This window comes from Taudactylus pleione, unplaced genomic scaffold (assembly GCF_031769625.1).
Source record: "Taudactylus pleione unplaced genomic scaffold, aTauple2 ptg000729l, whole genome shotgun sequence".
Classification (NCBI taxonomy): Eukaryota; Metazoa; Chordata; class Amphibia; order Anura; family Myobatrachidae; genus Taudactylus; species Taudactylus pleione.
Window position 1 is genome coordinate 610022 of NW_028285131.1, and position 17892 is coordinate 627913.

General features: G+C 45.2%; 1 pseudogene; it reads left to right on the forward strand.

Moving 5' to 3' along the window:
- The first annotated feature begins 996 nt into the window (after positions 1–996).
- Positions 997–1911, forward strand: LOC148477276 (beta-1,3-galactosyltransferase 5-like; annotated as a pseudogene).
- The last annotated feature ends 15981 nt before the right edge of the window (positions 1912–17892 follow it).

Here is a 17892-nt window from a genome sequence, read left to right on the forward strand (position 1 = left end):
TTCTTAGTAAATTTGCAAACTGCATCTTTCATGAAAAGTTCTTCCGAGTTTGCCCGATGGTGAGAAGATTCGAGTTTGCGATTTCACCTGAGTTTTACGAGTGAGATTAAAGAACTCTCTCCCAAACTCACCAGAGTTTGCCTTTAGTAAATTTGCAAGATGTTAAACATGCCTAAACACATCTGAGATTGTCATCTCGACCAAACTCGAATCTTAGTAAATTTACCTCTAAGTGTCATATTAAATATTGGTAGAAATTAATATAATATTGAACGTATATAGCAGGTAAATTTGAAGAACTTGAGAGTATCACTATTTAACTTCAAGGATTCTTCCAGGAAATACAACCATCGGCATCAGTTTCAAGGAATTCATTATACTTGGTAGTAATGTATGGTAAGGACTTGCCTTTTGTAATCTGCAACAGCAAGGGTTACAGTAAAATTTGAATTGTATTATTAATGATATACATCTAAGTTATTACTTCATATAACATGATTGAGTATTACTTTGTTCAGATAAATACCACCACTCATATTGGAGTTCAGTAAAGTATTTTTAGTGTCAATGTAAAATGGTGATATTTGTGCCAGTTTATGAACTTAAAGTAAAATCATAACTATTTAAGCATGAGTCTACTTAATTCAAGGAAGTGGTTGGAAAGGTCTGTTAATCGTAATCCACATACATTCTAGAGGTTTGTAACTAAGACTTCTGGTTAGGCTTACCCAAGCAAGCCTACATTGCTTACTTATTATCTTGGGTAGAGGCATTTAACCGATGTAAGGGTATTCCACTTAACATGTAGTTAAGAGTAGCTTTAGTAACCTCGTGTTCATTAACATAGCTATCTAAAAATATATTATTATTCTTTGTGCAGGATTATATGTTTTTTATAGAGATTTTACATTGTTATATTATTACATTCTAATAATCCACCAATTTCCTTTATCTGATTGTTAAAAAAAACTGACTTGTACCAATTTTGTTTTGCAGATGGCTTACAGAAAGGTGGTTTTTGTCACCATGCTGATCTTTTCCTCAATGTTTCTCAGCATGCTCTACCACATCTATTTGCACTCCTCTTATTTCATCAATAATAGGAAAACGTTCATGAAGGTACCGGATGTGAACTGCAGACAATCTTCTCCATTCTTGGTGCTTCTAGTGACCACTACCCATGGCCAAAACATGCCACGAATGGCTATTCGGCAAACTTGGGGGAAGGAAAGATGGGTCAATGGTAAGCAAGTGGTTACCTATTTTCTTCTGAGTGCAAGTGCCAAGCAAAGTGAGAAAGAGGAGGACATGCTGATTGAGGAAAGCGTCGCCTACAAAGACATCATACAAAGAGATTTCATAGACTCGTATTACAACTTGACTCTTAAAACTCTAATGGGCATCGACTGGATTACTCACTATTGCCCTCAAGCCAGCTACGTTATGAAGACGGACTCAGACATGTTTGTTAATACATTTTGTCTTGTGGAGCTGCTTTTACGGAAAAATCAAACTTCCAATCTCTTCACGGGCAATATAATCCGAAACGCAATTCCTCGCCGGAGCATATCTGACAAGTAGCATATAAGTAAGCAAGAGTACAGGGAAGATAAATTTCCTCCATATTGTTTGGGAGCAGGATACGTTTTCTCTATGGATGTTGCCCTAAAGATCAACAATATTTCAGCCAGTGTACCGTTCTTAAAGTTCGAGGATGTCTATATTGGCATGTGCCTGGACAGATTAAAGATTCCCTTACAAGAACTTTACAACAAGTCAACATTTTTTGCTTCAAAACCTTCATTTTCAGTCTGTACATACCGCCACATTGTGACGTCACATGGAGTAACACCCGAAGAACTTCTGCTTTACTGGGAGGCATTAAATACATCACACAATGATCTCTGTTGAGAAACAACTTTGTAACCTGTGATAGCATCAAGGAGATATTTGTGGCATGTTAATAAAGGGTGCCGTTAGTACCTGTTCCCCCACTGTCCTCCTATGCTGTCATCATCTCATTAAGGTGATAGCAGAATCATAAAGAAAGAATGGTTCATTATTAAAATAAAGCATTTTGTTTTATTTGGAAATGTGTATTAGACTAAGCTTTAATTTACTGCCAGGTGCAGAGTTCCCTGGTGATCTGGCAATGCTGGGCAAGAGTAGTAGGGTCCCCACTGACCAGCAATGTGGCAAGTTTAAGCTGTGGTGCAATATTTGTATGATAAATAGACATGAAAAAAATTCTATTGCAGCAAAGACAGAATTAAAAAGTGCAAAAAACAGATTTGGTATAATGCCTTATGTAATTCAGGAAATGGGATGGGCACAGGATGCCAGCGCTCGGGATCCCGGCGGTCAAAATACCAACTCTGGCATCCCAACGGGGTTAGGATATCGACAGCTGTCAGTATGTATCCTGACCATCCCCCTCTCCCTACCCTAACCCTCCCCGTTGCCTGAACCTAACCTCCCCCCCAGTGCGTAAACCTAACCTCCCCCTCCCTGCACCCTAACCCTCCCCCCCTAATGCCTAACCCTAACCCTCTGGTGCCTAGTCCTAACCCTACCCCCAACCCCGCTACTTACCTTCGGAATGCTGGTGCCAGTATTCTATACGCCAGCATCCCCTCTGCCAGGTTACTGAACTGATCCCGACTATACAGGTTGAGTCTCCCATATCCAAATATTCCGAAATACGGAATATTCCGAAATATGGAATATTTTCAGCATGACCGAGATAATGAAACCTTTGATTTTTGATGGTTTAATGTACATAAACTTTGTCTAAGGCACAAATTATTAAAAGATTGTATAAAATAACCTTCAGGCTGTGTGTATAGGGTGTATATGAAACATAAATGAATTTCATATATGTACACAAACTTTTTTTGATGCACAAAATTATAAAAAATATTGTCTAAAATGACCTGCAGGCTGTGTGTATAAGGTGTATATAACACATAAATGCATTCTGTGTGTATATTTGGGTCCCATTTCCAAGACATTTCATTATAATATGCAATTATTCCAAAATACGGAATATTCCGATATCCAAAATACCCCTGGTCCCAAGCATTTTGGATATGGGAGATTCAACCTGTATAACTATAACTACGCTATATTAAATATTGAATTGTGTAGAGTTATCAGTAACATTATGTAAAAGGGGAATAAAAGGCTGTTTGTTCCTTTTCTCTTTATCCCATTAATATCATATTCTTAGAGCAAATGTTCTAATTTAATTATTTAATAATTTATCATAATAATAACTAATTATACACCATTTAATAACTTACTCGCAAGGTTTTGCCCAGGAAATATGCCTTTAAATCATTAGGATAACTCTATTCCAGAAAGAGTACACACCAAATGTAATAACGTACTATAAATGGAAGTGTATTTCAATAACAATTGATTATTTCATAATATTCACATATATGCTGGGCAAGAATAACAATGGGACGGATGGAGATACAGCACCAGGCCTCCTCATAAAAATAGGCCCATTATGATGGCAGCATGATGATAAGCAGCTGCCTAGCGGTCACACAGTTGGCTAAAAATCATAAGTATTAAATTGTATTTCTAGTTTTCTCACAAAATTTAGCAATTTTTCTATTTTAATGTATTTAGGGAGACAGTAAGGTTAAAGGTGCCTACACACGTAATGATTTTTTTAACGATGTAACTATAATGACATCGTTATCGTTCAGTCGTTGAAAAAATCGTTCAGTTTCTGAGTTTATCGTTCATGCACGTTCCCATTTGTAGTTTGTTGTTTGTAGTTCATTCTGACTGACCAATTGAACGATTTTCATTAAGGAAAGTTACAAAAATCGTTTGTAGTTCACAAAAATCGTTCATTACACTTTTAAAAATCTGACATAAAATCGTTCATAAAATCGTTCATAAAATCGTTGGTAACAAAATCGTGGTGTGTGTATGTAACTTAAGGGGTAAATTTATTAAGAATCGAGTTTGGCCGAGTTTGGTTGTGTTTGCAAACTCATGCGAGTTTAGCCTTTTTTCAAACTCGTAAATTTACTAACACCAAACAGGTGTGTGTTTTAACAAAACTGACATAAAAATTCACCCAAATACACCACCGTCAAAACTCTCAAATACTTCCCATAGGAAAGCCTACAACTCACAAATTTACCAAGAATCGAGTTTGTAAACTCGCGCGAGAAATTAACAAACTCGCAAATAAATACACTTTTCAAATAGACGACCTCCTGAGATGAGTGTTTGGGCGCGTTTGCATGTGATCACAGGTGTTTGTAGTTTCACTTATTGGCAACAGAATTATGATGCCTATAAAAGTGGATAAAGCTGCACCATACATTTGTCTGGAGTTAAAATGGCGGAGTTCTGTAGCACTGCTGTGACTATGATGTGGCTGGGATTTATGGGGCTCTACCAGCAGGCTGAAAGCAACCAGGAGCAAGAAACTGAGCAAGCTCAGGAGGTAATACCGGTTCCCCAAAGCCTGTGCAGGGTACTTTCTTTAGGAGGCATTTGAACCTGAACGCATTGGCTGATGGCGAGGTCATATAGATGTTCCGGTTTAACCGTAACATCTTCCATCTGTATGATCAAGTCAAACTGGACCTAGACCCTGACACAGCATGTTCCCACTCTGTCTAAAGGCTTGCATAAGTGTTGCACTTTCTGTCTACTGGGAATTTTCAGTCTGTTACTCAGTGGCGGGCTTGGCTGGGGGGCAGGGTGCCCTGTGCCACGGTGTCACTGTGACACAGACTGCACCGCGTGTGTAGTGCTGACCGGACAGAGTTCGGTCAGCGCTACACAACACAAACACACAGCCGCCGGAGCCGGCAGCTGTGTGTTTGCTTTAGCAGCAGATGAGAGTCAGATAGACTCTCATCGGCTGCTGCTCCCACTGCCAGAGCCGGACATCTTCCGGCTCCCGCAGTGGGTAATGGGAGTGACGCGTCACTCCCATGACGCGTCACTCCCATAATGCAAAGCGGCGGACGGAGGAACTGATCTCGGCGGCGGGACCAGGAGCAGGAGCGGGTGTCAGGTAAGTGTTTTTTTTTTTTTATATATATATTATGTGTGTCTACTGCGGGGGGTCTGGCACTATAAGGAGGAGACCACTACTGGGGGCACTACCAAGGGAGGGACTACTACTACTACTACTGGGGGTGCTACAAGGGGGGGACTACTACTACTGGGGGCACTACAAGGGGGGGACTACTACTGGGGCCACTACAAGGGGGGGACTACTACTACTGGGGGCACTACAAGGGGGGACTACTACTGCTGGGGCACTGCAAGGGGGGGACTACCACTGGGGGCACTACAAGGAGGATACTACTATTGGGGGGGACTACTACTAGGGGCACTACAAGGGGACTACTACTAGGGGCATTGCATAGGGGGGAGGGGACTACTACTAGGGGCACTACATAGGGGGAGGGGAATACAACTAGGGGCACTGCATCGAGGGACCACTGCTGGGGGCTCTATATAAAGGGCAATAGTGGGAGTACTGCATAGGGGGAAGACTACAACTGGGGCCACTATTTAAGGGCCACTGCATAAGGGTTACCACTACTGGGGGCACTATATAAAGGGCTTACTACTGGGGGCACAAGGGGCACTGCATAGGGGGGATCACTACTGGGGGCACTACTCGAGGCCTGCATAAGGGTGTCCTCTAATGAGGGGGGGCACCGTAGCACGCACGTTCTTTCGGGCACCCTGGCTACACGCTACTCCTCTACCAGGGCCACCTGCATGCATTTGCCCCCCAGGCTAAAAGTTGCCAGCCAGCCCCTGCTGTTACTGGTAGAGTTCTCGGTATATCCCAGTCCACATTTTCCAGATACCTCACCCAGGTACTGGCATCATTTCAGCCACTTATGGAGTCCTGCATCTGCTTCCCTAGCCATGAGACACAGTGGCATGCAGTCAGGGTAACTTTTTATGGCATTGCAGGCATGCCAAATGTCTTGGGTGCTATTGACTGCACACACATTGAGCTGAGACCACCTAGGGCCAGGGCACATGTATACCTAAATAGACACCAGGGGCTGACTGGCAACTTTTAGCCTGGGGGAGAGAGACAAGTAAGTGGCCAGGTTTTTCTACCAGCACATTGCAATGGGGAAAGACATGATAATAGCGGGTCGGGTATGGGATGCTGGCGTTCGGGATTCCGGCTGTCAGAATCCCGATGCCTGAATCCCGACAAACCCTCTTACTCTCCCTACACTAGCCCTAACCCTCCCTCCCTGGTGCCTAATCCTGACTGGGGAAAACTCAGGGCCTGATTCAGAGCCGGACGCTATGAAAGAGCGTTCGCTCTGAAACAGGGCGTTTTTTAATTTTTTTTTATTTTGTGCGGTCTCCAGGCCACTCACATAGCTGTGGGTGGCCACCCACAGCTATTGCAAGTGGCCAGGTAATGGTGAAGCCCGCGACCATCGGGGCGTGCGACGAGACCCTAGCGGTAGGGTCTCGTTCCCGCAAGCCCCATTGAGCTTCTGGCTCTTAATAGAGCTGGAAGCTCACCACTGACATCACTCGTGATGTCAGTGGGGCCACCCCCAAATGGCAGGCGTTGTCGGGAATGCCTCCATTTGGCCAGCCACCCCCCCTGCCCGCCTCCAAAACGGTGCGAGCTGTCGATCAAAATCGACAGCTGCCCCCTTTTGGTGCGAGACCCGGAGCGACGGAGCGCCCGGCGCTAGTTGGGTCTCGCGCATGTCGGAGCCGGCTCCGGCGTGCACATGTGCATTGGACAAACATCGACCCGCTCGCGAACGCATAGCGCTTGCAAGCGGGCCTGAATCAGGCCCTCAGGCCCCAACTGATGGCTTCACATTACTATCTCACAGGCCTTCCCGATGCCTAACCTAACTCTCCCCCCTTAGTGCCTAACCCTCCCCCCTTAGTGCCTAACCCTCCTCCTAGTGCCTAGCTCTAACCCTAAACTTAACATCCTGATACTTACCTTCAGGATGCTGTCGCCTGGTATTCTGAACCCGGGATCCCGACCGTCGGCATGCCATGTGATGGGATGTTGACTACATCCCGATAATAGCCTCTGTAGGTGTGGTTTGTCTAATGTGGGTGTGCTTTAAATACCCAATGAAATATATGAAAAATTGTTATGTCAAAGAGCTATAAACAAATACAGTGACCAGCCCCATCCCACAAACCATTCTAGTGACCTCTACATAGTGCAGGAACCATTCTACTCACAATTATACAATGCAGGAACCATTCTACTTCCCATTATACAATACAGGGACCATACCTGTGACCATTATACAATACAGGGATTATTCACATGACCAATATACAATACAGGGACAATTCTTGTGACAGATATATAATACAGGCACAATTTTAGTAACAGGTATACAATATAGGGACTTTTGCAGCGACTGGTAATTATGATAATATATAAAAAAGTATGGTTAATAAATTCCCATTCTATAAATAAAAAATAAATAAAAACATTACAAATATGGCATAATAATAATGTATTCTACTACTTGTTAGCGAACAATAAGCAAACATCCCAGGTAGAATATCTGCATTATGTTCATAGTAGGGGTGTGCACCGGCCACTTTTCGTGTTTTGTGTTTTGGTTTTGGATCTGGATCTTTCTTCGTGTTTTGGATCTGGATTGGTTTTGCCAAAACCACCCTTCCGTGTTTTGGGTTCTGGGTTTTGTGTTTCGTATCTGTATTTTTTTTTAAAAAAGCATAAAAACAGCTTAAATCACAGAATTTGTGGGTTTTTCTGCTCCTATGCTATTATTAACCTCAATAACCTTCATTTCCACTCATTTCCAGTCTATTCTGAACACCTCACACCTCACAATATTGTTTTTATGGCCAAAAGATTGCACCAAGGTAGCTGGATGACTATGCTAAGCGACACGAGTGGGCGGCACAAACACGTGGCCCATCTAGGAGTGACACTGCAGTGGCAGACAGGATGGCAGTTTGAAAAACTAGGCCCCAAACAGTACATACTGCAAAGAAAAAAAAGAGGTGCAAGATGGAATTGTCCTTGGGCCCTCCCACCCACCCTTATGTTGTATAAATAGGACATGCACACTTTAACAAACCAATTATTTCAGCGCTAGGGTCTGCCACATGACTGTGGCTGAAATGATTGGTTCGTTTGGGCCCCCACAAAACAAGCTGGCAATTAATGTTTCCCTGCACAAACTGGCTCTACGGAGGCAAGATGTCGTCCTCATCCTCCTCATCCACCGATTCCTTGGATAAAACAGGAAAAAGGGATTTAGGTGTCCCTGGACTACTTACGGTCTTAGCCAAAGTTTCTGAACTTGACAGTAACTTTTTATGAACGCGCTGCACGTGCCGTATAAGGGAGGATGTTCCTAGGTGGTTAACGTCCCTACCCCTACTTATTTCACCTTTACATATGGTACATATGGCAAGACAGTTGTTGTCCGGATTTGGATAGAAATATTGCCAGACCAAAGAGGTGGAATGTTTGGTCTTCTGCCCAGGCATGACCGTGAAGGGCTTTTTCATCCCACGGACAACAACTGTCTCCCCCGGAGCATGATTTAAACAAACCACATCACCATCAGAATCCTCCTTGCCAACTTCCTCCTCAGTGCCAGCTACACCAGTATCCTCATCCTGTTGTACTGCAACAGTGACATCTTCAATTTGCATATCAGCAAGTGGACAGTCGGTGCTCCTTTCAGCACTTGCAGGGGGTGTGCAAATGGTGGAAAGAGCCACCTCTTCCCGTCCAGTGCTGGGAAGGTCAGGCATCGCATCCGCCACCACACTTGGACTCTCCTTGGGGATTTGTGATATCTTCTTAGAACGCACAGTTCTTCGCTGTGCTTTTGCCAGCTTAACTCGTTTGATTTTTTTAGCGGGAGGAGGACTTCCATCGTCATGTGAAGCTGAACCACTAGTCATGAACATAGGGAAAGACCTTAGCTGTTCCTTGCCACTCCGTGTCATAAGTTTACGTTTCTCTTCAGATGATTTAAATGTTTTTTTCAAGCTCATTTTCCTGAACTTTGTCATTTGGGATTGTATGTGCCCTCTACTATGACATTGGGCATCGGCCTTGGCAGACGACGTTGATGGCATGTTATCGTCTATGTCATGACTAGCACTAGGAAGAAGTGGTTCTTGATCTTTCCCTATTTTATTTTTATCGGAGAAAGTTTGGTCCTCCATTTATGTTATATTGATATATACGTGCGGCTAAGGCGCACACAAACACAGAAAATAATTTTTTATTTTTGTTGGAGACTAGTGCACTTTGTGGGTTACACCACCCTTTAAGAAATGAGCCAGCTGGCCCTTTACTTATGGGACACAGGCGCACGCTTGGCGCTGCTCCTTCGTTGATGCACGTGCAGCCACAGTGCACACAATTCACAAACACAGAAAAAAATGTTTTATTTTGTTTGGAGTGCCTTTTGGGGGTTACAGCACCCTTTAGCGGTCAATCCAGCCGGCCCTTTATTTATGGGACACAGGCGCACGCTTGGCACTACTTTGTTGATGCACGTGCGGCTACTGCGCACACAATTCACAAACACAAAAAAATATATTTTTTTATTTTGTTTGGAGTGCCCTTTGGGGTTTACAGCACCCTTTAGCGGTCAATCCAGCCGCCCCTTTATTTATGGGACACAGGCGCACGCTTGGCACTACTTTGTTGATGCACGTGCGGCTACTGCGCACACAATTCACAAACACAGAAAAGATTTTTTTATTTGGTTTGGAGTGTACTTTGGGGGTTACAGCACCCTTTAATGGACAAGCCAGCCGGCCCTTTACTTATGACACAGGCGCACGCTTGGCACTACTTTGTTGATGCACGTGCGGCTACTGCGCACACAATTCACAAACACAGAAAATATTTTTTTATTTGGTTTGGAGTGTACTTTGGGGGTTACAGCACCCTTTAACAGTCAAGCCAGCCGGCCCTTTACTTATGACACAGGCGCACGCTTGGCACTACTTTGTTGATGCACGTGCGGCTACTGCGCACACAATTCACAAACACAGAAAATATTTTTTTATTTGGTTTGGAGTGTACTTTGGGGGTTACAGCACCCTTTAACGGTCAAGCCAGCCGGCCCTTTACTTATGACACAGGCGCAAGCTTGGCACTACTTTGTTGATGCGCGAGCGGCTACTGCGCACACAATTCACAAACACAGAAAATATTTTTTTATTTGGTTTGGAGTGTACTTTGGGGGTTACAGCACCCTTTAACGGTCAAGCCAGCCGGCCCTTTACTTATGACACAGGCGCACGCTTGGCACTACTTTGTTGATGCACATGCGGCTACTGCGCGCACAATTCACAAACACAGAAAATATATATTTTTTTTGTTTGGAGTGTACTTTGGGGTTACAGCACCCTTTAACGGACAAGCCAGCCGGCCCTTTACTAATGGGACACAGGCGCACGCTTGGCGCTGTTCCTTTGTTGATGCACGTGCAGCCACAGTGCACACAATTCACAAACACAGAAAAAATATATATATTTTTTGCAATTGGGTGGAGCACCCCTGATGGACAGAGCACCCCCTGGACAACACTACAGCACCCCTTTAGGACTGGGACACTGCACAGGACTTTGGAGTGGACACAGCCCCTATGGACAACTGACTGCACAACACAGTCCAGCCAGCCCCTATGGACTTTGAAGTAGTGGACACAGCCCCTATGGACAACAGCAGCACAGCACAACACAGCCAGCCCCTATGGACTTTGAAGTAGTGGACACAGCCCCTATGGACAGCAGCAGCACAGCGCAGCACAACACTACTCTGCATTACACTACACTACACAGCCCAGCCAGCCCTAACTCCCACCCTCCCTCTTCACTGTCCACAGCCGAGTGAGAAAATGGCGCCGACGCGGGTACCTTATATAGGATCCAAAACTCGTGAGACCCGGAAGTCGAGCCTGATTCGGATCGGCCTCGGATCGGGAGGCTCGGGGGGATTCGGATTTCAGAAATCTGAACCCGTACAACCCTAGTTCATAGGCTATAGAGCTGCAGCACATGTACTGTTTTCATTGATAAGTTCAAAGGCAATGGAACGGCAAATATCAATTCATTAAAAACCTCATATGGGAACTTATAGGCCACAGTCAAGCAAGAGTACTGCGCATCTAACAATGGCAGCAGCAGTGAAAGTGTTAAATACATGTTTTTACTCATTCACTGACTTAAAATAGTTTAGCAAAACATTGTACAGTAAATATGAGCAGCCTACCCAAGATCCTGGAATTGTGTCTGGCTCTTTAACAGAGCTATGTCTTTTGTCAAGTCCCACTGTCACATGCTTAGCTGCACCTAGACATTTTTGCACACTGGGCACCCTGTCCTGTCTTCTTTAATTTCACGTAACATATTTGTTTTTCTAGCATAAAGCCGGAGAGACTTTAGATTATTCAAATAGTTGGCAGTAACTGGTATATAATATACAGAGAGTGTTCCAGTGACCACTATTGTAATGCAGAGATTATTACGGTGACCACCATATAAAGCAAGGAACATCACAGTGACTACCGGATAATGCAAAGAGGTTCTCAGTTACCACCAGATCAGGAAGCGGTGCAGTGATCTGCCATATAATGCGGAGAAGTTCGCAGTGACCACTAGATCATGGAGCGTCGCAGTGACTGACATATAATGCAGAGGTTTGCAGTGCCCACCATATCAGGGAGCGTCGCAGTGGCTGCCATATAATGTAGAGATGTTCACAGTGACCGCCAGATCAGGGAGTGTCACAGTGACTACCATATAATGTAGAGATGTTCACAGTGACCGCCAGATCAGGGAGCGTCACAGTGGCGGCCATATAATGCAGAGATATTCACAGCGACCGCCAGATCAGGGAGCGTCACAGTGGCTGTCATATAATGCAGAGATATTTGCAGCGACCACCAGATCAGGGAGCGTCACAGTGGCTGCCATATAATGTAGAGATGTTCACAGTGACCGCCAGATCAGGGAGCGTCACAGTGGCTGCCATATAATGCAGAGATATTCGCAGCGACCGCCAGATCAGGGAGCGTCGCAGTGGCGGCCATACTGCCATATAATGCAGAGCTTTGCAGTGACCACCATATCAGGGAGCGTCGCAGTGGCTGCCATATAATGCAGAGATATTCGCAGTGACTGCCAGATCAGGGAGCATCACAGTGGCTGCCATATAATGTAGAGATGTTCGCAGTGACTGCCAGATCAGAGAGCGTCGCAGTGGCTGCCATATAATGCAGAGATATTCGCAGTGACTGCCAGATCAGGGAGCGTCGCAGTGGCTGCCATATAATGCAGAGATGTTCGCAGTGACTGCCAGATCAGGGAGCGTCACAGTGGCTGCCATATAATGCAGAGATGTTCACAGTGACTGCCAGATCAGGGAGCGTCACAGTGGCTGCCATATAATGTAGAGATGTTCGCAGTGACTGCCAGATCAGGGAGCGTCACAGTGGCTGCCATATAATGTAGAGATGTTCGCAGTGACTGCCAGATCAGGGAGCGTCGCAGTGGCTGCCATATAATGCAGAGATATTCGCAGTGACTGCCAGATCAGGGAGCGTCGCAGTGGCTGCCATATAATGCAGAGATGTTTGCAGTGACTGCCAGATCAGGGAGCGTCACAGTGGCGGCCATATAATGCAGAGATATTCACAGCGACCGCCAGATCAGGGAGCGTCACAGTGGCTGCCTTTTAATGCAGAGATATTCGCAGCGACCACCAGATCAGGGAGCGTCACAGTGGCGGCCATATAATGTAGAGATGTTCACAGTGACCGCCAGATCACGGAGCGTCACAGTGGCTGCCATATAATGCAGAGATATTCGCAGCGACCGCCAGATCAGGGAGCGTCGCAGTGGCGGCCATACTGCCATATAATGCAGAGCTTTGCAGTGACCACCATATCAGGGAGCGTCGCAGTGGCTGCCATATAATGCAGAGATATTCGCAGTGACTGCCAGATCAGGGAGCGTCACAGTGGCTGCCATATAATGTAGAGATGTTCACAGTGACTGCCAGATCAGGGAGCGTCGCAGTGGCTGCCATATAATGCAGAGATATTCGCAGTGACTGCCAGATCAGGGAGCGTCGCAGTGGCTGCCATATAATGCAGAGATGTTCGCAGTGACCACCAGATCAGGGAGCGTCACAGTGGCTGCCATATAATGCAGAGATGTTCGCAGTGACTGCCAGATCAGGGAGCGTCACAGTGGCTGCCATATAATGTAGAGATGTTCGCAGTGACTGCCAGATCAGGGAGCGTCACAGTGGCTGCCATATAATGTAGAGATGTTCGCAGTGACTGCCAGATCAGAGAGCGTCAGAGTGGCTGCCATATAATGTAGAGATGTTCGCAGAGACAGCCATATCAGGGAGCATCGCAGTGGCTGCCATATAATGCAGAGATTCGCAGTGACTGCCAGATTAAGGAGCGTCACAGTGGCTGCCATATAATGCTGCTTTGTATTGCACAGACAGTAACTGTGTCTCAGTGTCTGGCAGCCGGCTAGGATCCAAAGAGGAAATCAATTGCAGTTAGGAACAACTCATTCCTTACAAGCGGAGCCAGTCTTGTTAAAAAACAGGTTAAGGACAAACTTACTAACCAGTATCCCGGACAACGCAGTGCACACTTAGGAGGACTGGATATTTTATTAATTTATTAACGTGTAGCTTCTGGCCAGTAAGCGTTAGGATAGTTAGCATACATAAGGATTCATTTATAGACGGTTATCCATTATTGTTGCTGTTTAATTATAGTAGATAAAATCAACTGCTTTTATTATATTGCATGCAATAATCTTTACATTTTTAGGAGCAGCGTTATACTGATCATAGCCAGGAGGCTAAGTTCCTGTATAATAAAAACTCGTGTCATTGTTTCGTTTGGTCTGAGTTGACATTGTAAAAGCAATTGTTATTGTAATTGCCATTTAAAGTGAACTTGTGTTTTATGCTACATGAATGTGATGTAATAATATATAACTTCTTTGTTGCAATAAATTACCTCTTTACCTCTCTGTATTGAATGAGAACCAAGAAACCCCATTCTTACGTATCCCCAGTTTAGGGGGTGTCACAATTGGCGTCACTAAGAACAGGATACAGAGCCTGAAGTGAAGAGTGTAAGTGGGAAATTGTTGCAAATTGCCACAATGTCTCAAGAACAGAGAGCAATGGGAGATTCAGCCGGAGCAAGTGGAAGTGGTATACCGCAAATCAACCCCATAACCCTTCCTTACTACTTCGGTGCTCCCTGGCTGCCTACTTTTAGTGGAGATAGATATGGAGGCGAAGGGAGTAACCTAATGGAATTTCGAAATGAAATAAGATCGATGTTTAGATTATACCCGTTAAACGAACGTCAACAAGTGGAAATCCTTATTGGCCAGCTAAAAGGGGCGGCCCTACGGGAAGTGAGCTCATGGCCAACGGAGGAAAGGAGTAACGTAGACCAGATCTTCCAGCGACTGGCCGCCACTTTCGAAACCCGGACGGTTTCAGAACTCAAGACATTGTTCTATGGCCGTAAACAATTCCCAGGGGAGACGTTAAGAGATTACACTTTAAGTTTACAAGAGGCGCTTCGAGATATCTGAACTATTGGGAATGAAGAAGTGGGAGATACTGATGAAGTACTCATAGCCCGATTCATAGAGGGCTCTAATGGAGAAGGCATCAAGACCCAGCTGAAATTGTTAAGAATGCAGATGCCAGAACACACTTTCCTGGATTTCAAGGAAACGGCTATAAAAATAGTGGGATCCCAAAGTGGACCTGAATTAAGTTTTCCAGAGATGCTAGAGTATCAAGAAAGTCAAAACAGGACAAGAACAAGATATGTGGGAGAAGGGGATGTGGTGAACAGAAAAGATTCCGCTAAACAAAGTGTTCAGACACCATCTGCAGATCATTTTGAAATCTTACAGAACCAATTGAAAGAAATAACAGTAGGGATGGCCGAAATATGGCAAGAAGTTATGACTCTAAAGAGAAACAAATATTCTAATTTCCAGTTGTCAAGAAGGAGGAATGATAGGGAACAAAATTCAGACGAGTGGTGGACTCCTCCTAGGAGAACAGGCCGTCGAGCTACAGACCAATTCGATGCTCAGGGACGTCCCATTTGCCGTCGCTGCCAGTGGCCTGGACATATTGAGAGAAATTGTCCCCAGGAAGAGGATTTAAACTCCCAGGCCCCGAGGAGAGAGAGCGAACCATTGATATTAACAGAATTAATTGCCTCGGATATTTGGAGGCGGATTTTAAAATTGGGAAGAGTTCATTACCCCGCCAAGGATGCTTGATTACCCATACCGAAGACCCAAAGACAGCTCCTATTATTTTGGGCATGAACATTCTGCAGCGGTGCCCAGAAGAATGGATCACGGCTCTAAAGAAAGAGTTGACTCAAGCTGTTATAACGGAACAGCGGGTCGTGAAGAAGACTATCAAGGCACTTCTGGGGCATCGACGTGTGATGAATGCAGAAGGTGAGCTAGGATGGATCCGGATCACCGATGGCAAGCCCATAAAAGTGCCACCAAACTCCGAAATTCTCGTTTGGGGAAAAGGACCCAGCGGACTTGGGGGAGGAAAATATGAAGCCATAATAGAACCCTGTCTGACGATGAACAAGGGGGAAGTAATGGTCGCTCATGCCGTTGTCACAGTGGATCAAGGTCGAGTGCCTATCAGAATTTTAAATCCTCACAATCGAACAGTGAAACTATATTGACATCAGCCTGTGGCCAGACTCTTATGGACTACCAGGATGTCTATAGTCTAGGAATTAACACCAAAAAGGTTCCAGAAAAGTCGGAAGACGCAGCATCCAAGACACTGCCATGGTGGAAAGAGGTACATATTGGGGGAGAGGATACGTCACAAGCTCAGAGAGAAGGAGCTTTGAAGGTAGTGAAGGAGAATCCCAAAGCCTTTAGTAAACATCTGGCAGACTTTGGAACCAATATACAGCATCGAATTGTGACTGGTGATGAACAGCCCATCAAAGAGAGACACCGTCCCCTGGCGCCAGTGCTATACCAACCCGTGCGGCAGATGTTAGAGGAAATGAAAGCCACAGGAGTGATCCGGGAAAGTCATAGCCCTTGGCCAGCGCCCATAGTGCTGGTGAAGAAGAAAAATGGTCAACTGAGACTTTGCGTTGACTAACGGAAACTAAATCACATCACCCACTGAGATGCTTATCCATTACCCTGCATAGAGGAGTCCTTAGCAGCCCTGAAGTCAGCGCAGTATTTCTCCACATTGGACCTAATCAGTTGATACTGGCAAATTCAGATGTCCCCCGAGGATTAGGAGAAGACTGCCTTCACAACCCCAGTGGGTTTACATGAATTCAAACAGATGCCATTCGGGTTGTGCAATGCTCCTGCTACCTTCCAGAGGGTTATGGAGCATTGCTTGGGACAGCTTAATTTCGAGCTAGTACTCTTGTATCTCGATGACATCATCATTTTCTCCCGAACTTATGAGGAGCACTTAACACATCTACAAGTAGTGTTCCAACGCCTTGCCAAATATGGGCTCAAGCTCAACCCAGCGAAGTGTCACCTTCTGAAACCGGAGGTTAAATACCTGGGGCATGTAGTGAGTTCCAAAGGGGCGACTCCTGATACAGACAAAATTCAAGTGATTCAGGAATGGCCAGTCCCACGCTCTATTAAGGATGTAAGGTGTTTTTGGGGATTTGTGGGATATTATCGCCGATTCATCAAAAATTTTGCTAAAATAGCCTGTCCTTTGCATGAACTTCTCAGGGGATTGCCGAAGTCAGGAAGGAATATGACTGCTGGAGTAGAGTGGACTGATTGGCAGCAAGAGGCCTTCGAAAATTTGAGACAAGAACTGATGCAAGCCCCCATCTTGGCCTATCCCGATTATGGTCGCCCATTCTCTTTGTACACTGACGCTAGTAAGCAAGGGTTAGGTGCAGTGCTTGCGCAAAAGCAGGATGGTGTGGATCGAGTTATCGCTTCTGCCAGGCGATAATTGAAAAAGACCGAAAGGAACGATTCCAACTATAGTGCCTTCAAACTAGAATTCTTAGCGTTGGTGTGGGCGGTAACAGAAAAATTTAAGGACTATTTGATGATGACACCTTTCACAGCCTACACAGATTGCAATCCACTGGCCCATTTGCAAATGGCTCAATTGGGGGCATTGAGGCAACGCTGGTATGCCCGCCTGGCCAACTTCCAATTCACGATCACCTACCGGACTGGAAGGAGTAATGGCAATGCGGATGCGTTGTCCCGACTACCCAGCAAAGAGGAACCGGAGCAGGAAGATCAATGAGAGACAATTGAAATTCCTGCGTTCATCCGAGATGTTGTCCCAAAGAAAAAACGAGCCGTATCTTACTGCACTTATCTCAATTATGAAGCCATAGGTTTGCGGCCTACCAGAGAGTGGCAAAGGTGGCAGGAAGAATCTCCTCTGATTCAACAACTGAGGACTATGTTACGAATGGGAGGGAAATGGAAAAAGCAAATGCTGCCTGAAGAATTAACCAAACTTTGGAGGAAGAGAGACAAACTGAGTGTACAAGAAGGAATGATAATGAGACAGAGTGTCAATTAAAAAACTCATCTGCCCCAGAGTCAAATTCTGATTCCAAGAGAAAGAGCAGAGGAGTTGCTACGAACCTATCATGACCGTGCGGGCCATTTTGGTCATCAGAAAACAGAAGCTACTCTTAGACAACGGTTCTATTGGGTAAGTCTATGAGCAGACGTGGAAAAGTGGTGCTGGAACTGCGTCAGGTGTAGTTTGAGGAAACCTTCGTTGAGTACTCAAAAGGCCCCAGT